Genomic DNA, 20,705 nt, shown 5'->3' with positions numbered 1-20,705 from the left:
TGAATGCAGAAGATGTGAAAAACGCAAGATTGATTACACAGTGCCTGCCAGCTGCTGACAAGACAGCAGGACTACAGCCAACCCAAAGGACTAATTCCGCTGCTTATTACTGCAGATAAACACCCAGAGTGCAGCCCTCTGCTCTCCCGGCCGTAAGTCAATCACAAGAGCCAAAAGGCGGTTTGCTCTTTACTAGGCTAATAGCCTAGCAATTATAAGTTTGCTTCATCTCTCTCTACACATCCCATTTTTTCCATGAATGCACCTTGTATAGAGTGCAGCCCAGCCGCTTTCATATCTTCATTTCCATTCCTAGGAAGGCAAACAGTAATCCTGGGAGAGAGGTTTTCTTTCACACTGTTGTTCTGTAAGGAAAACCTGCCCATCACTGCTTCTGCAGACTTTTCTATTGTCATTTTTAATGGGCTGCATCAACTCTATCTGTTAATCAAGACCTGATTAGCTGCCTACAGACTATGTCACCTTAATAACTACAATGAAATATAGCGTGTGCAAACAAATGTACAACTTGATATTTTAGTAACATGTACATGCAGCTACTTTTACGTGAACTTTAAGCAAATGCAAAGACCGTTGAATGAGGCCCCTTCAGAGGCATGCACTTATGGTGGTAGAAAAAAATAAAATGAAATCGATTTTGTTACACCAAGGGCTTTCCAGGGCATCTCTTTCTGGTATTTGTAGGGCAGTTCATGACCTGAACAAACTGTTTAAGAAGTCTTGCCTGGTTGCTAGCTTTTATTTCACAATTCATTAGCTGTTGTGATGTGACATGTTTAGAAACAAGGTTACTGGTGTCTTTAAATCTCGGCTGCAACTAAAGTTTAGCTGTATTTTAATGGATTCTATGGAAGCTTTTTGTAGATTCAACGAAAGTGAGAAAAACGTCCTTTGCACAAGTGGAAGAACCAAAGAGAAATAGAAGTCAAAGAATTCAATAAAATATGTCAAAAGAAATTGTGTGTAGAGACCATAATCTGAAAAAATATATCTAAATTTTGTGTATTTTTAAGAATATAGATGGTTTAAGTAGGATCTTCTGAATAATCCTAGGTAGGAACATCAATAGATTTTGTTGAAAGGGAAAATTTAAATTGCTCAACTTACATTTTCTTTCTTTTTTTTTTTTTTTAATAGTCATACAATTGTTAATTTAAATTTTATAGCCACACATTTCCCCTCCTTTTACTTTAAGAATTTTTTCATTTTAGTGAATCGGCTGAGTTTCATGCACTATGGGCTGGCTGGCAAGAAACAACCCTTTTGCCTACTTCAGTCACATAATCTAGGTCAATGGCTCAAGATCAAAAGCAACAACGTTCCAGGTGCTGTAAGACTTCCACATCGCTCCACTCTATAAAACTGAAAGCATATTACATTCTGATTTCTGAGTTCACAAATAGCACATGCCAATTCTTTTTCCAACCACAAAAGCAAGAAACTCGTGGCCCTAAAATAAAAATAATCCTCAGGCATTCACCACAAACACGTGCTGGAAAGAACAAAGCACTGCTTTGGCAGATGACAGTAGTCACTAGCAGTGCAGATGCCAGCTTTTGTGTCTGTGAGATTCTGTGCCTGTACCCATCTGGAATACATGCCCTAAAATATGCTAAACCAAATTATGCTAAATATATGACAAGTATGGGCTTTTCCAGGACTGTTTCTGTCTTTCCAACCTGGGTTAACAGTCTTGTCAAACAGTCACAACCAGCAAACATTATTTGATTCTGCTATCCTTGCAAATGACTATTTTGAAGTGACTTCTTTTTTTCTGTTAACTAGCAGAGAAGCACATCAACTTGCAGATACATATGGACTTTATTAATTTCTGATGCTCCCCCCCAGCCTATTTATTTATGCATTTCAGTACACAGAAAACAGGCTGAACTTTTATTTTACTCCTATGGTAGTGAAGGGATGAGGTACTTCAGCTAAAAGGTCAACATTTTGTAGGAAGAACGTGTCAAAACAGATTCTCCTTTTATCTGAAAGAGTCTACTAAGCTGTTGATTTTACAGCTGCAAAAATGATTACCATTTATATGTTTGTTCCGTACAGAGTGCTCCCAAAAGCACAGTGAAAAGTGAGCCTTGACAGAATGAATAAAGAGCACAAAGCTCCACGTCTCAAATCTTCAAGATACTGTAACCACTAAGAAACGTGATCCTCAATATTTGCCCGCTCAAATGTTCAACAGGCTCCTATAAAGGACAGATGGATTATTACAGGTAAGCATTTTGGCTACAATAAGCCCAAGCATACTTGTGGCTGGTTGAATGCCTCCCAGTGTCAACCATAACTAACACAGCACTGATGAATCCTGTGTGCAAATAGTCCTGAATTAATAGGACACAGAGGAACTCCCTAACACAGAAGCTTAAATAGCTCAGGAGCAACAGAGCAGGTATTAAGACTATGCTATTGGTGTGAAATGTGATAAAAATAACTTAGCAGCCTCTTCAGACAGAAATATTCCTTGCCTACATTGTTTTACAGTAACCCAAGGTACAATTGCAGGTTCCATCGCAGAAGCCTTTGTGTCATTGTATTGATTTAAAAATTGCCTTTCAAATGCTCTGGAAAGAAATCATTTATAGTCTATAGTACTAAGGGTAATCTAGTATGATTAGTCCCAGGGATAAATAATTACATTTGTATCCAGCCTCTCCCCTTTGCCTCCCACTTTCCCAATTGTGCATCATCACACTACTAGCAAGGCACACTGAAATCTTGAAATAATGCCTTGAGCTGTTTCCCTCGCTAAATTTAAAGCTCAAGGAATTTGCTTGTTCATTTTGCCAGAGGAAGAGGGAAAGGGTTAAACTTCTTCAAGCAGAAATTAAACTTTGCACCTCATAATTAAATTGCTTCAGAGTCTTAGTAACACAAAGACTCAGCTTGTAAAATAGCTTTATATTTTTAGGTATCACAAGGATCTTTCGGTTTGGAGAGATTATATTCTTTTCTCTTTGCTTCAAAGTAGTAATTTTAATACACAATAATTTCTTGGTTTAGGGTAGCTTGTACAAGCCGTGGCAAAATGTCATTCTTCCATCTTGTTTAACAAGCATTTATATGTGCTTTAAGTTTAATTATCTCCTATTTGTAAATGTATCTTCAAAACTGACTGTGCTTTCCAATACTCAAAGGTAATACAATTATCTTAAGGAAAATTAATAAGCAAGCGTGCTGTTATTGTGTGAATGTCAACAGGTATTCATTTGACCTGTTAACTTCAACTTTTTAGATGTTGTTTATATAAATACACACACACATTCCTCTAGCCTGCCTGATTTTCACACACCATTGAGACTTAAGTTCATTTGATTTACCGTTTTGTCTTACTTCATGAAAGGATTTTTTTTTCTGAGAAAATTAAGTCCTACCTTACCTTGCAAATAATCCAGAAGCAATTATAATAATTACAGTAACATATAACTAAAAATGTAGAGATACTTGAGTACTGGCATAAACATATTACAAACCAACACCTCGCTCCACACCCACGCCCACCCCTATAAAGGCAATTTCTGCCTATTAGGCAGTTAATCTGGTAAACTGAGTTTCATTTACATATGGTGAGTCAAAGCTGCCATTTTGTGTCTGACACCGCTCCAGCTTCAGAAGGTAAAGCTAATAGTAAACAGAGGAAAAAGGTTTGACTGTGTTTCAGTTTTGTAATAAATTCAGAACCAGCAGCAGCTCTTCCTGGTATCCCATTCCCTGCTCCAGCTGGAGTTTGATTAAAAGCTTCTCTCTCACATTAATTTGAAGTTAGCCAAATATTTGAACAAATCAGGTTTGGTAGAAGTTTCATTAATCCAAATAAATGAAAAACATGCTCCCACACTAGCATCCAAATATGCAGCCTACAAGCACTATCTAGTACAAAGCTGATTTTGAATGGAAGCCTGGTTATGGCACAATTATCAGGTGATCTTTGCTGTAGAGTTGCTAACTAGTTTTTCATCATCTTTTTTATGAAAATGTTATTTTAATTATGAATTATATTCTGATTGAACATTTTCCTTTAATTAGCAAATATTTGCAGCAATTAACTCCTCCAGACTGATTCAGACAGTGCAAGCCATGACCTTCCCTTGGGGATTTAAGAGTTACATAACTCCGTTTATAGCTACCGTCACACACAACACCTGGATGTCAAGTTACTGGAAGGGTTTCTATCCTTATAAATAATGCAACAACCTAATGTTGCTAATTATGATATGTACATAATTTATTGCTCCCAAGAGCCGACAGAAATTTCACTCGAATGCATAACATTAGTTTTTGTACTGACAATAATTTTGAGGAAAATTATCTCAGGGCAGGAAGGAGACTGACATTCTTCTCTCCCTGCTTACATTACACTTCCATAAATACAATGGGAATCTTCACTAAGTGTGTGATGCCTGATTTAGAACAGTAGATGTTTTTAATGACAAAGATGCAAATAGGCAGAAAATAGGATTTTCAAACAGTTCAGCTCAGTGATATCAAATTAGTCAGGTGTTTATTTGCATCTTTGACTACTTAACTACCCTGAAAAAAAAATCTCATTTATAAGTACTCATTTGCACTTCCAAGTGCATTTGTTTTCAATGGCATATCTGGCAGTATCTGCCTTTGACATCCCAGATTACCCATGAGATTTTTAGTAGAATAAATAGCAATGATTCCCTTTGGGTTTTGATTTTTTTTTTTTTTGTCATCAAAAATTTGATGTATGATGACTCAGAGATCTGAAGAGATACTTGAAAGATCTCAGTGACAAAATACATTTAGTAGATTCATTACATGAGAAACATTTCTAATGTTTGTAGTAGGCTCCTGTTGGTACTACACAGTGTGAGAGGACTAGACACAGTAAGTTGCAAGGAATTGAGCAGTCTAAGATTTTCATTAACAAGTAACAATTAGGGGCATGTTTAGTTGTCAATATACAACCTGAGAACTGAAAGAATTCTGATTCTTGGCAGATAATTATTTCAGACTTATTTCTCATCCATTACAAAAGACTTCAAGTTATTATTCACTATTGGAAATCCTGACTGTAAATTGACTCTCCTCACTGTTGGAGGATTCATCTTCTTTCCTTTATTTACTGGGGAAGTGAGAGATTTCACAGGTAATAATTTTGTCTGTGAAGCTAAATTGCTATGGTCATGTCACACTTGATCTGTAAAATAACCCCACTGCACTAGAAAACATTTCCTGCTCTCACAGACTTGATCATAACATATTTGTTAGGTTGTTGTCCTTCAGCATCAAATCACGTTTAAGCAGATGTCAAATATTTATCATATTTTATATTTTTTGGGGGAAATTAGGTTTCTGTAGGAAAAACAAAATTATATGAAGAAATTTACTGTGGCTGAACCCAGCAGCAAGTGACCAGTAGAGACCTTGGGCACTAGCTGGGTTTGGTTGTTGTGCTTCATCTCTGTTAACCCAAAGTTCTTGTATTATTTAAGCAAAACATGTTCAAGTTATTTCAAAAATTAGTTTTTTACCCTCATGTTACATCATGATACATTGACAATTAAAGACAAATCTTAAAATAAATTGGAAATCCTGTTATTTTTTATATAAAATTTTATAGAATCCAAGTAGGTGTATTTCCAGTAAGCTACAATGACTATCTGGTTCATCTTTGGTAAAAAGATCTACTGCATTAAACAGGTCTGTTAATGTTTGATGGCAGCATTTACTTAAAGAATAGTGAGCAACCACAATAAAGAACTGAATGTTTGAAATTTCAATAATAAAAAAATAGGGCTTTTAAAAATAGTCATTTTGTCAGCAAAGTAAAATAACTTCCTATGGACCCTGAAATTCTTTGAATATATGCTTCCTTTTGGAAAAGGTCACTGCAATTGAACTTCTGCTGCAGCTAAGTGCTAATTTTTTTTTCTCAAATTCTTCAAATTTTCTCGTTTTTAACAGAACAGTCTGCCTTTTTCCTTTGTTTGATGAGAAAGTAATGAAATCAGTGTCTTTTAGAATTGAGGAGGAAAGAGAGAAGTGAAGATGTGACAAAAATAGTCACCAATGCTTTTTAAAGTCTCAGCCTTTGTAAGATTTACTGAAAAATGATTAGGCATTTAGAAGCTTTGATAGCATGAATCTCACAATATGCACAGTTAAGAAGTTCCAAATACAGATGTTACTTCAGCTTAGCTAAGCTGCCTTTATGTATCATTTTCATGAAGGTTGGTAGGTATACTATTGTTCTTCAGCAATAAAATACATATATTAGAAAAGATACTATATGCAGGGTACATGAAGCCTTCTTCCAAGCTCCAAGGTAACTAGAAATTCTTAGCTTTGTTCAGATCTTCTGTATACATACTAGCAAAAACAGTCTTACCAGACCCTCTACAAATTTAAACCTTCTATGTTTTCCAAACCATGGAGGAACATTTTATTAGGCCAAAAGGTACCGTGCTTCTCCTATGGGAAATCTACAGTCCTGCTTCTGGCAGGTGGCCTGCCACGTTTTGTCCAGTTACATGCTACTAATGTCTAAAACAGAAGGATGTTTCAAATATCAAGGAAGCTTTTCCTGCAGCAGGTAGAATTACACAGAAAATATATCAAAGGAAAGGCTAAAAAATGTATATATAACTTCATGCTGTCTTTTGCTCAAAAGTAAGATCTATAAGACAGATAATCTCTTTTTGAGAGTATCATTGCAATATAATTAGCCACATGCTACACCAAAAATGGGAGTGAAGTCACCTACGGTCCAAACAAAATTGTTTCATAACGTTCAAAATCAAATAATGTACTATTAATTTATGGTTCATAAGTATAAAGACCTTGAAATAACCTCAATAAAAAAATTCTGAAGGCAGCTTTAATTGTGAAATATGTCAAGAAGAAATTTTTAGAAGCAATAAGAAAGGTCAAGACAATTAATTTTTCTAGGCTTTTATGCCTGCTTAATGTTACATAGAAATAAAGTGATTCAGCAGATCAATATTGCTGTTTATACCTCCTTTTTTGTACGAAGAGGTCTCAACTTGCTTATGAAGTGCATCTTAAAAATCCTTCATGTAGGATTATCATCTACCATAAGACTAACTGCCCATTTGGACAGCTTTTACCATCTCTTCAATTAAATTTCCTTTCTCAGTGCATAATGCAATCAATGTCAATCTATAACTATTTCAGACCAGATGCAGGAGACTGAAGTCAGTACTGGTTCAGGTTAAGGAGGCTGCTGTAGATCAAAATTTCAAAAGACCAGATTCTTCACTTCTGTGATTTGCCCAGTACTGCTCCAAATCATCTCCCGACAGATCATTTATAAGCATTTCTCTTTGCAATTAAGTTCCCAACTTGTTCAGTGACATTGATTTTAAACTAAATAATTACTTTGGACTAAGTCATGTATTTCCCTGCTATGACTGACACAGCGGGAATACTCTAAATGGAATGCATTAATAAATTTGTGAACTACTTTGAACAAATTACACATATTGTTACACAGAAGATTTACAACAATAGCAGATATAATTAAGTGCTTCATAAAGCAAAACATTGGGCAGATGTCAAACAAACTGATATATCATGTTTTATTATTTTGTTGCTGTGATAACTGCTTACTTCTGTTAAGAATTATTTTTATGCCACATGGTGGTATTGAGATATCCAATGGCTCCTCTAGTGTTTGAGAAAGATGAACTTTTCAAGTACTCTCAATTTTGCCATTTTGTATTGAGTGAAGTTCACTTAGACGTAATTCTTAACTCAGAGGTAACGTCAGATATTGTGTTGGTTCATGTTTCAGCTGGTACTATTCCATGCATGAGCATAATAACCATCTTTTCTAAAAGCAGTTTTACCACCTATTGAGGGTATTCACAGGCACAAATGTGTATTTAGAACTAGGAGCAGAAGTTAAAGACTAGACTAGACCAATGGCTAGACAGATCACTTAATAGTTTGGGTTTCAAGGGATCTTAAGGACTGTCTAATTCCAACTCCCCTGCCAGAGGTAGGGACACCTTCCAATAGATTAGGTTGCTCAAAGTCCCATCCAACCTGGTCTTGAACCCTTCCAGGGATGGGGCATCCACAGCTTCTCTAAGCAAACTGTTCCAGTACCTCACCACCCTTACAGTCAAGAATTTTTCCCTATTATCTAATATAAATGTATCCTCTTTCAGTTTAAAGCCATTCCCACTTGTCCTGGCACTACATGCCCTTGTAAGAAGTCCCTCTCCAGCCTTCCTGTAGGCCCTCTTTAGGTACTGGGATGCTACTGTAAGGTCAAAAATTAAACAATTCTAAACCAAAAGTATTTTATGAATGAGCAAGCCAGCACTTTCACATCACTAGAATTTATCATATTTTAGTAGTAGATTTTGATATATTTATAAACTATTTCTACCTTCATTGATATATCACGGATAGGATCAATAAGGACCATCAAACTTATCAAAATACTTGCATGCTAAATCTTATGAAATATATACAGTCTGCACAGCTTATTTGACCAGACAGCATGTCATGCTCATGTTGCCATGCTTTTTACACCCTGATCTAAACGAGCTACATAGCATTGTCTACTTTAGCAACAGCAAAATCCCAAAAGACCACATCTGTGGAGCAAAATAGTCTAGTACCAGCTAGACACCTGACAGCCACATTATATGCATTTTGAGTATCTTGTTTTACTTCATAATGGCTCTTGTTTAGTCTGATGATTGAACAGTGGAGTATATCAGAGTACATATGCCAATTTAATTTCACCTGAAATGAGTCTCACCCATGCACTCCTAAAGCACAACACTGAGAACCAAACACAACAAGTAGGGTTGATTTCAAGAGCCTCCAGGAAAGTTCACTCTTAATTCAGACCAAGACGCAAACATGAAAACATTATATAGCATCCCCTGATGCTGTATTATCTAGTATAGCCTTCCACTGTGCTTCAGGCTGCAGTGTAGCCATGCTGAAGCAACTGGATGACAAACATATAGCTGAAATCACAAGGGGATTTTGCCAGCACGGCTGGAGAGACTCAATGACTCTTTGCCACTTGAGCAACACTCAAAAGACACTGATCAGGACCAGTCAAAATACATGAAAAAAGGAATATGCAGCTTGTGTGAGCCTGCAAGTATTAGACTTTTTTTGACCTTTGCACATCATTAACAGCAGAAGATAGGTGAACTGGACTCAATAATACGACAACAGAGACAATTATGGCGAGGTTAATTAAGGATTTAACTGAAAAAGATTGTTTGGTTGTTTGACAGCAAACCTGTGACTTGACAGCCATCCATAAAGGTCTGCAGCATATAAACATCTACTGGAAGGAGAAGATTTTAAAAAGTGCCTTAGGAGGGTATAATTTGGAATAAATGAATAAAGTAAGAAAATAGAAAACATAGGTTATCAGAACAAAAAAAATTACTACAGATCTCTCATAGTAACTTTTTCACCTAGAAAGGCTATATAATTTCTCAGTACTAGGTAGCTGAGTTCACTTGTAAAAGTAACACTATTCCTTATTGGCTCAATAGTAAACCCATAAGGATTTATTTTTCTGAAATTATCTATTGGTAAAGTTAACATCTTGTTTGCTTTGCATTTACTTTTAACATAAGCCTCCTACTGCCTAGGCTGTGACTTTCCGTTCAGGAAGACCTTCAAAGAAAGGCCCCAAGAAACAGGTTGCTGACTCAGGAACAACAGGACAAAAAATTAAAAGGCTTTCTTATCCAAATGGTATTGTAGGGACAAGAGTTTGTCTTCAGAGTAAAGATTTCTTCTAAAAGAGCAGAGTCAATGGACTATAAACCTGTACCCTGTCTATTTTGACATTGATTTGGTGCAGCAGCAGAGAGAAAAGGGAGCTTCTGAAAGCACCACGAAAGCAGAAGTCAGCAGATCTTACAAAGAGAGACATAATTTCTAAGTAGAACACCAGTGTTCTGTATCATTGATTTTTCTTCCAGCATCTGCATATCCCAAAGGATATTCCAAGTCATGAAAGGAAAAGATATGCAAAATAAAAGAAAGGAAGACTTAGGTGTTTAACCTCTACCTTCTAACAGGGAAATGAAGAAGAGCCACCTTGTTCTGTCAAAAATACGTAAGAAAAATAAAAAATTGAAGTTTTCAGAAGACTGAAATATTCAGCCATAACCCCTCATACTCTGGAGAACAGTATAGCAGCCCCAAACGGCTGTTGGTCAAGACTAACTGGATTAGAAAGACTTCAGTGACATCAGTGAGGCTATAATCTCACCGTTCTAAGCCGAGAGCAACACTGAGGCTTCCCAAGTTTACATAGATGTATCATCCCTCTTGCTGCTAGTTTACCTTTCAACGTAAAGTGTAGATAACGTGCATTTGTGGTCTATACAGTCAATAGAGAAGCCTTAATTTTATACAGAGCCTGTATAATACATGGAAATCAGTATCTCCGTTAATCAAAACTAATTGCGTAGTATAAATGAAACCAAGGCCCTAACAGCTGAACTGCCACATGGGTAGCTGTCCTGTCAGGCACTCCATCATCTAGGACTGTAACACTGAGCTATGTGGACAGATGTAACTGCACACATCTTGCATGTCTGCAGTTATTTCTGAATGTGATTAACAGCACAGAGACAGCAGACGGAAATTTAGTATTACATTTACATTTTATGAGCTAGGTTGAAGCTTTGATAGGGCTACAAGTAATGGGAAAACTAAGCGAGACTTGGATGAGAAACTGGAATAAATGAAACCATATTCCATACACCCATTTCCTCCCCCATTTCATCTTTGCCCTGAAACCATAAAGACAGAAGACTGTTCTTAACATTTCTTAACCAAACTTCAAGCTTTTTTACCTTTGACATGTACTCAGCTGGGCTGGAGTAGAAAAGCAGGTACCACATGCATTGCAGCTGCAATGGGGCCCAGCATGTTGATAGTTTAGGAGACATTCAGCTGAGTTTTGTCTTTTTCAGTGGAACTTTTGGCTCCCGATTTTAAGGAATAAAAGGTGTGTCTTGCACAGTTGTGCTTCCCTTTGCCTCGTGTCTTCCACCATCTATGTGAAGGTGATTGAATAGAAGATTTTTGGGCTGGGTATAACTTACAGACATACTACAGCCCTGACACTAGAAATCTGAAATTTATACAGAGATCCAGAAATACTCTGTTACATGCTTATCATCAAGCAAGGCCACTTTTCCTCATTTTAAAACGGAAAAATGGACACAGAAGTTGTATTTTTATATGTATTTGAAGTTGGTTTAAGCTAAAAATCAGTTTTTCATCACAAATGATTTGCTGGATTAAGAGTTCAATTCTGGCATTCTGGCTTGATAAAGGCACAAAACAATTGAACTTAATTTTAAAGACAACAAACCATTTAAAATTCCCACTCCATAAAATTTAGTAATATTCAGAAAGATTGAAAAAAAATATAGATTGATTCACTATTTTGAGTTCTAGCCCAAATGATTGAATACTTAAATTAAGTCAATGAAAAATTCCTTCATTCCAATGAGGTTTAGACCAGCTCTATTATAACCGCCGGCACCCCACCCCCCCACCCCCCCAAATACTATATTAATTCCACACAAATTTTAATCAAGAAGTACTGTGACTTGACATTGAAAGCCGTGTTATAGGACATGATCACTAAAAAAACCAAACCTCTATTATGCTTTTTACCAAGCAGCATAGACGTAAGAATCTACAGTTTTCATAGCATAAAAAAACTACAAGGGGGGGGGGGGGGGGGGGGGGCGGAGGGAAGAGGTATATGACTCCAAAGCCCCATTGCCTATGAAGGTCTAACCAATGTCTTACTAAGGAAAGGTTATGAAGAATGTGCTTTTACAAAATTATACCCTCTGCTTGCATTTATTTTTTCTGTCCCCCCTTCTACTGCTTTTAAAGAAAGTAAAAATCCAAAGAAAAAAAAACCAAACCCAAAAAACACCAAACCCCAGCAACTGGTTAGCTCTTCTTGCTGGCTCACCATCCCTAGTCTAAATTTCATGATAGGGCTGCTTGGAAATTACCTAGAAAAACAAATTTTCAATAGAAATTACAAAAGCATATAGCCTTTTATGTCTTCTAAGATGAAGCAGGCAGTGTAAAGTACTCAAGACTTCTTTGCTACCTTATGCAGGGTGCTCCTGTGGAGCTCAGACTCCAGAACCTACACTCACTGTAGACTACTCAGCAGGGGAACCCCAGAGCTGTTGTGACTGTTTTCTCACATTCAAGATATCCTAGACTTCTCTAATATTAAGTAACTGGCCACAGGCTTACTTGGTTAGCAGTCCTGAGCTCTCAGCAAAGCTTAGGAAGTTGGACTAAATCTAAAACTCCCGTAAGTTTCCATCCCAAAGCCAGGCAGCTGTTTTCTAGCCATGACTTTCAGACAGGAGCCTTAACTACTTTCTCAGATTAAGTCTATGAGGGAAATTTTTGAAATTTATTTCTGGGCTGGGCTTTAAGTTTGCAGCCTCATCTAAAACATCAAGGTCTTCAAATTGAACTGGTTAAGTAGTTTCAAATCCCATTTATTTCTTCTCCTCTTTCCACAAGCTGTAACATTGTACTTCTTTCTGACACTAAGCTTCCCCTCTTCTGGCAATTTTAAATATTCCATCTTCAGCAACTTTTAATTTTTTCCTCCTCCTTTCCCTCCCTATAGATTTGCTCCCAATACCGCATTCTGCAGAACCCCCCCCCCCCCCCCCCCGCAAAAAACCAACAAACCCAAACAACCAAAGCAACAAAATGCAAGAAGCTTGGATTAATTTTATTCTCCAGAAAAGACATAAGCTAAAACTAGTACAGATGAGACCAAACTCTAGTTCACCTGACAAACTAGCTCCTTCTCCTAATTCATGCCCACGCTATTCTGTTTGTGTCTCACCATAGAGTCATTACGTGTTGTTTTGTTGCTATTTTGTCGCATCTAAGAAGTATGTACCCATTCCCAAGTGTTTCAAAAAGAGCTGCCAACACGAGTGCTCTGTATGAGGTGGAGGGCTCTTGGGAACATTCAAAAGGGCCTTTGAGGACATTTCATCAGGCAGCTCTGCTAGAAAGCCGACTTGATAAAACAGTTTGACAAAAGGGAAAACGTGTAATATTTCAACACTAGCCTATCTAAAGAAAAGACTTTGCTCCAGAATTTTTGTGAAGTGTACATATTAAAACCAATCTTCCCACCCTCAAGATCAGGATATTTTGGGGTTTGTTTTTTTCTTACTACATATTATAGAATTTAGAGGAAACCTATTTCTCCAATACTTTGATTAGAAACCAAAACTGATCTCTAGATAGAGCAATGAATTTCAAACATTCATCTACCTCATGACCTCGCAGGATTTAGTCTCACATAGGTAAGCAATTACAGAAACAACTTATTCCTCTGATGCTCCTGTACTTTCTAGGAATGCCTACGCGGCAACAAAGAGACCTAGATCCTTGTGGTGACATGCCAACAAGTATTCCACATTTTTTCTGTGTATTTTACAATTCTTGTTTCTATTTTACTCTGAAGAATAAGAAAAAGCTTTTTACAATTTGCTGCAAAAACATTAGAGCTATTTATCCTAAATTTGAAAAAATTAACTGTCACTGGTAAAGAGTTATAAATCTGCAATAGTGTCACTCCTCCCCTGATTCTGAAGGTGTACAGATCTACTGTGACTTACAAATTCAAGGGAAAGAAGATCTGAAAAAGTGTCAGTTTGCATTAAAAGCAGATGATCACTCTTAGCAGCACGTATTTCCTTTTAAAGAAGCATTTTCCAGGGCTTGTCATAAGGACCTTTGAAGACTTTATTGTTGTTGATCTTCATTTGGAAACCAGGAGTGTGCACTGCGTTCCCAGATACTTCTGTATTTCTAAAGAAGGCAGCTTGCATTAAATGCATTGTGAAGGGGCAAACGTTAATCTGATTTTGCCTAACGTTTCACTCAGGAAATGTCTCTTCTGGTAATTGACAGTGCCAAGCAGATATGGATGACTAATGATGAAGGTCAATTGCTGAACATTCTTCCTTTCTGAAAGATATGCTCATTCCTCATCTGCCATGGACAAAACTAGGACATTTTGTATAGCAGGTAGAATTTTAAGAATTAACTGATTTTTCTTTCTGTAAGGGAGGTTCTTCACATTTGCAATTGCAGACCAAAAACACAGCCACAAACATGTTTTCACAATGTAGCACAGGTAACAAATTAACACTTTATAGCTTACTTTTAAAAGATTTCAGTCTTTGATTATACTGATTTATTTGGAGAAAGCACCTTCTTTACCTCAGTTTATTTTACTTTTCTTGCCAAGTAAAAAGTAAGTTTTATACAGGTATCAAATTACTTTTAAAATTATTCTAGTGAAATTTTTATAACTGTAGGTTCACATAAAATTGCAGTTGTATTTCAGTGAACTCTGAAAAATCATTCTAATTACTTCAGTCAAAGGCTGGTTTGAAAATATAGCTTGTCTACAGTCAAATAGGCAAGTACAGAAAATTTACGTTAGCATTGGTAATTCCAAGTGTCATGGTTTAACCCCAGCCAGCAACTAATCACTACACAGCCGCTAGCTCATTCCTCCTCCAGCAGGATTAGGGGAAGAGAATTGGAAAGGTAGAAGTGAGAAAATTCATAGGTTGAGATAAAAACAGTTTAATAACTGAACTAAAATAGTAATAATAACAACAATAAATTGTAATGAAAACAAAAATAATAAGGAGAAAGAAATAATCCCCAAGACAGCCAAGTGATGCAAATGAAAACTATTGCTCACCACCAACCGATGCCCAGGCAGTCCCTGAGCAGCAGTCCCCCGGCCAACCTTCCCTCTAGTTTTATTGCTGAGCATGACATCATATGGTATGGAATATCTCTTGGGTCAGTCAGGGTCAGCTGTCCTGGCTGTGTCCCCTCCCAGCTCCTTGTACACCCCCAGCCTGCTTGCTGCTGGGGTGGGGTGAGGAGCAGAAAAGCCCTCGGCTCTGTGCAAGTGTGCTCGGCAATAACAAAAGCATCCCTGTGTTACCAAGCTGTTTCTAGCAGAAATCCAAATCAGCCCATACCAGCTACTGTGAAGAAAATTAACACTACCCCAGGCAAAACCAGTACACCAAATAAGTTTGTAAGTGGTACACCAACCCTTGAAAAATAACACTGTCTTTACACCCAGTCACAGACACCCTGAAAAGATACTTAGCCATTCTATTTAATTATAAGCCTCATTTTCTCTGATGGTATGCTCTTCAGAGATACTTAATGGGAAGCTTTTGTTGCAAATTGCAAAGGATGCAAAACACAAAAAAGCAGAGAAGACTACCACTTGCAATCATGCAAGAGATATACACTGTTAAAAATATTTTTTTGAATGAAGAGAAAAATGCCATAACATATATTCTAAAGTAGTCCATTATAGCGGCTAGATACATCGTCTCAAAGATGACGATCTTCCCCACACAAGTTGCAAGATTGACAAGGCACTTTGGGATTCTTAACTGGCATGGACACTGAAACGAGGTGCACACAAGAAGAGCAATCCATAAAAGCCCTGTTACAGGAGACTGCAACATTACTGGGTGCCTAAATTTATTCAGAATCCCAGTGATTCATTTTCCCCAACTTCTATATGTATTTCTTGTTTCCAGTGCACAGAAATAGTACTGACTCTACATGGCTGTGTGCAGATGGTTTTACATGGCTGCGACCCCTATCCTAAATAGGGCCACAGCTCTTTCTTTTCTGCCTCATCCAGTGCATTGAGAAGAAAAAAAAAATAATCAGAGTATTTTTGATCACAGAGCAAACCTATTTTTCACATTTACGAAGTGAAAAAACAGATATTTTTTTTTCATGTTTCGGTAGGCTAGTAATAGATTCTTTTCTTACCATAAAATAAAGTACAAAAGAAAGGACCCATGGATTAACTTGGTCTCAATTCATCATTACACACTGTCCTTTCCTTGGAATGGATTGTATTGCTATAAGCTAACCCTCAAGCACATGAAATTATCACAGAACTCTCTCTGTTTTCCATGGCTTGTACTTCTGTGGAACCATTGAAATAGCAACATACTATCCCACAGGAAAGAGGTTGTCGAAGATTAATAAGATAACTCAGAAGAAAGCAGATTTCTAAGTAAAGGCTGCTGTGATTTACCAGTAACCATCTGTTGAGAAGATCAATCATCCTTTATTACTGTGAAATAGAAAAATAATACCTTTTAAGCCTATGTAATACCTTCAAATTTCCTAACAAATAAAATGAAACCACTAACACAAACCAAATTTCCCAAACACTAGATGCAACGAAGAAAAGATTGAGAAGCTTTTGACACTGTCTCCCGTAAGACCCTGGTAGGTAAGCTCAGGCAGTGTGGGTGAGATGAGTGGGCAGCGAGGTGGGTTGGGAACTGGCTGAATGGAGGAGCCCAGAGGGCTGGGACCAGCGGCACAGAGCCTGGCTGGTGGCCTGTAGCTCGCAGGGTTCCCCAGGGTCAGGCTGGCTCCAGCCCTGTTCAACGCCTCCACCCTGGCCGGGACAAGGGGACAGAGGTGCCCTCGGCGGGGTGGTGATGGCACAGAGCCGGGGGGAGCGGCTGGCACCCCAGAGGCTGCGCTGCCGTTGGGCCAGGCCTGGCCAGGCTGGGGAGCTGGCGGGGAGGGACCTCATGGAGCCCAACCCAGGCCAGCGTAGGGTCCTGCCCTGGGGGGGACAGCCCCCGGCACCAGCGCGGGCTGGGGCTGAGCTGTGGGGCAGCTCTGGGGAAGGGACTGGGAGTGCTGGGGGGCAGCAAGGTGCCCGCGGGCCAGCAGTGTGCCCGGGTGGCCAAGGGGCCGGTGGGACCCGGGGGGCATGAGGAGGAGCGTGGCCGGCAGGTCGAGGGAGGGGATCCTCCCTCTGCTCGGCCCTGGGGAGGCCGCGGCTGCAGTGCTGTGGTCGGTGCGGGGCTCCCCAGTTCCAGAGAGGCTGGGAGCTACTGGAGAGGGGCTGGCGGAGGCTGCGAAGATGACGAGGGGACTGGAGCATCTCCCTGATGAGAAAGGCTGAGAGAGCTGGGCTGGTTCAGCCTGGAGAAGAGGAGGCTGAGGGGGGACCTTATTGATGTCTACAGACACCTCAAGGGCGAGTGTCAGCAGGACGGGGCCAGGCTCTTTGCGGTGGTGCCCAATGACAGGACAAGGGGCCACGGGCCCAAACTGCAGCACAAGAAGTTCCATCTGAACGTGAGGCAGAACTTCTTTCCCTGGAGGGTGGCAGAGCCCTGGCACAGCTGCCCGGAGAGGCTGTGGGGTCTCCTTCCCTGCAGACATTCACATCCCGCCTGGACGTGACCCTGTGCAACCTGCTCTGGGTGACCCTGCTTTGGCAGGGGAGGGACCAGATGGGCTCCAGAGGTCCCTTTGACCCAGACCCGTGTGTTCTGTGTGAGACCAGTTATATATTGACCTGCTGTAGTTAATTCCAAAAGTCATACTTTAGACAGTTCACCAAATTTAAAATTATATGCAATAACTATTTAATATAACACATTTACCTTTTTCCATGAATATACTCTTAAATATTCCTTTAACAGTGTAGTATCAGTACGATTCATGAGATGCACTTTGGAGTTAAAAAAAATTAATGCATTTTTGACATTTGAAAAATATAAATTTTTCCCTGCACTTTCAGTGATTTGGAAAGAAATCTTAAGTCAATAGGTAACCACAGGCTAACTCTATAGGTTGACGTTTTAGTCTGGGAGAAGGAAACAAAAGAAAAAGTGAAATTTGAGGTATCCCAACTCTTTTTCATATCTATTTCTGGACTCCCATTGTTTAAATACAGAAAATTCACTTAGAACATTCTAGCTTCCACCTGGATTTTAAGTATAATTTTCCCTTTCATCATCTGCAGGATTTCACAAATCCTGACAAGTCATCCTGTAATTAACAATTGGATCTAGCTTGCCTTGTGCTTTTTTGCTTTGCTGAATTGACAGCTTTTGAACCAGCTCTGCAGGGTAGCTGGGGGCTCCAGGGGAGAGAACATAGACAAAGAAAAAAACTAATAGAGTAAGCAAAATTAGTAAAAGAATAAGGTGGGAGAAATATAGGTGTAGTGATAGTAAGAGCATGGGAGAAAGGAAAATAAACTATTCAATCAAATCAGGTGACTAATAGTTTCACTTTGCTTCACAGTAGAGGACAAAGCAGTTCCTGGTGCAGATGTCCATAAAAGAATTTAAAATCAGTGGTAAAACATCCTCTTCCATAGAACTAAATTCCTTTCATCCCTGAAATAGCTACATTGCTATTTATATCAATGCTTTAAGTAGTAAAGTGCAAGTTTGAAAGAAGCAGCTTGGTGCATATTTTGATGAGGTAGGAATGAGAAAAATTGAATGCCATGAACTACAGCAGCTAATTTCAATTTCAACCAGATCCTAGCTCTCACTAAAATACAAAGTGAGAAAATAATTCAGTGCTGCTGTGACACAATGAGATTGAGGTTGAGAATGTTAAAATGGCTGAAGTACCCTAGCAATGAAATTTGTAATTCAATCTAAAGAAAGATTTTTTTTTTTTTGAAAAAGCACCTTTTTCTTTGCGAAAAGGTAGAAAAAACATCTCAGAGGGAAAAAAGTTTCATTGATAAACCCTCAAACCTAAGCAAGAAAGAAAGGAGATAACAATGCTCCCTTTATTCAGCATTTCACTCTTTATGGTAACCTGCCACACACCACTGAATTGGTTTTCAGTCCCTGCCTTCTATGAGGGGAATTTTAATTGGTGCCGGAGGCTAGTGTGCTGCCTGGAACAAGACACCACAAAATAACTCATTTCAGTCTTTCCTCTTGATACCACCTTATTAGATAGAAATAGTTGAATATTTGTTGGAGAAAGAATTAGCATTCAGATACTAAATATTTGAAGAAAGTGTGTATGTTTACACGTGCTTTCTAGGGTATAAATATTGGTGTACTTAATACAAAGCAAAGCAAGGGGGGTTACTGGTGGTGCTCACCCAGACACCTGAGGTGTGGTACAGGGGCCTAATCTGAGGCAAGAGAACAACAAACCATCTCCCGCTCTCACTGAAGTTCACAGGTCTGTGCTCACAAGCAAATATTCTGTTTGCATTTACATTGTCTGTATTCACAGCATCCATTTATCAGAAGTTTTTAAAACAAAGCCTTCACAGTAAAGCTGTAACATTTTTCTTTTTAAAGATACTGAATCTTCAAAAAAAGTTCTTGCCTATTTTATTAAGATTCCACCTACTTTCAAGTATTTCAGCAACACTGCTCATATAAAATAAGATTTAACATCTGAAACAGACATTTCTTTCATTTGCAAAAATTTTTGAAACCACAGAAACCATAACATTTGGTGAAAGCAAACTGATAAGTAATTTTGAATAGCAAATTTATTAAAAACACATTCCCCGTAGCTGTCCTTAATCTATACTAATAACTCACTTTAATGTTCCTCGCTTCAATACCAATGACCATTGAATTATTAAAGCTAGAAGATGGACAGTAAGTACATGTCAGCACATGCTTCATTCAAGATGCTGTGAAAGCAATGTGCAAAGATCTAACAGTATCAGCATTACTAAGGCATCCACACAGCTCTTTCAGTGAAGTTACATGTGTGCTCTTGTTTTGTGGTCTGTGTTTAGATTCAGTGGACAGTCTCGTTGACGTGACTTCTGTGATTGGTACTTTAGATACAGTTAAGAATTTTTAAATGAACAGTAGAAAGATAGTAAGGAGTACAATAAGGGAAACTTCATATGTAAGACAAAATGTTGATGCCATTCAGGGTAGTGTCTGAAACTTTTTTGACCTTATTTGTTAAGCATCTATCCAGTTCTGTTATCATTATAATGTACCAACAACTTAAATTTATCTCTGTCAGATTTTAAATAGCATCTGGAATGCAATTATATGTCTCATGATATGTTACCAGCAAGAAGGGAATTCATCTGATATTCTTAACTTGTCCTTTTGGGATATTACAAAGACAGGGTGTTACAACAACAACAACAACAAAAAGTGCCTCACTATTTTTAAACTAAACCACCAAAATTAGAAATTCTTATGTTAAAGTTCAAGAGATTAACACAGATCACCGTTAATACATAACCATTATACAAGTACATATTCAATAATATTATATTGTATAGCCCCAACTCTAAATAAAATGGTTATTTAAGAATGTGTATTATATTCTACTTATGCCAGGCAATTCTTTGTATAAGCAAAGCCACGGAAAGGACAACGACAACCTACTTAGCTTCAAAAAACTCAGTGGACCAGCATACTCTCAGTGATCTTTTAAGAGAAAAATGGAAGGGTATCAACTAAAATCAGTGTTTCCAAAACCCAGCATATAATAAATGACTCTCTTGGCTTTGATTTGGATTTTTTTAAAAAAAATTTCCTTCCCCCACCTCTGACAATTAAAGGAAATCTTCCTATGATACAGATCACAAACAATATTATCCTGGCTGCTGTCTTTGAATCCTAGCCACACAGACTGAACCCAGACTGAAAAAGCCTTCAGATGATGAAAGAAAAAAAAAAAAGGAACAGAACACATCAGTGGGTCAAAAGATCAAAAGAGGGTCCAATGGGACAGGATATGACAAAGATGCACACAATGTTTAGTTAACAATAAGA

The sequence above is a fragment of the Falco peregrinus genome, chromosome 8 (genome assembly GCF_023634155.1).
Source record: "Falco peregrinus isolate bFalPer1 chromosome 8, bFalPer1.pri, whole genome shotgun sequence".
NCBI lineage: Eukaryota > Metazoa > Chordata > Aves > Falconiformes > Falconidae > Falco > Falco peregrinus.
This window is presented reverse-complemented; position numbering follows the sequence as displayed.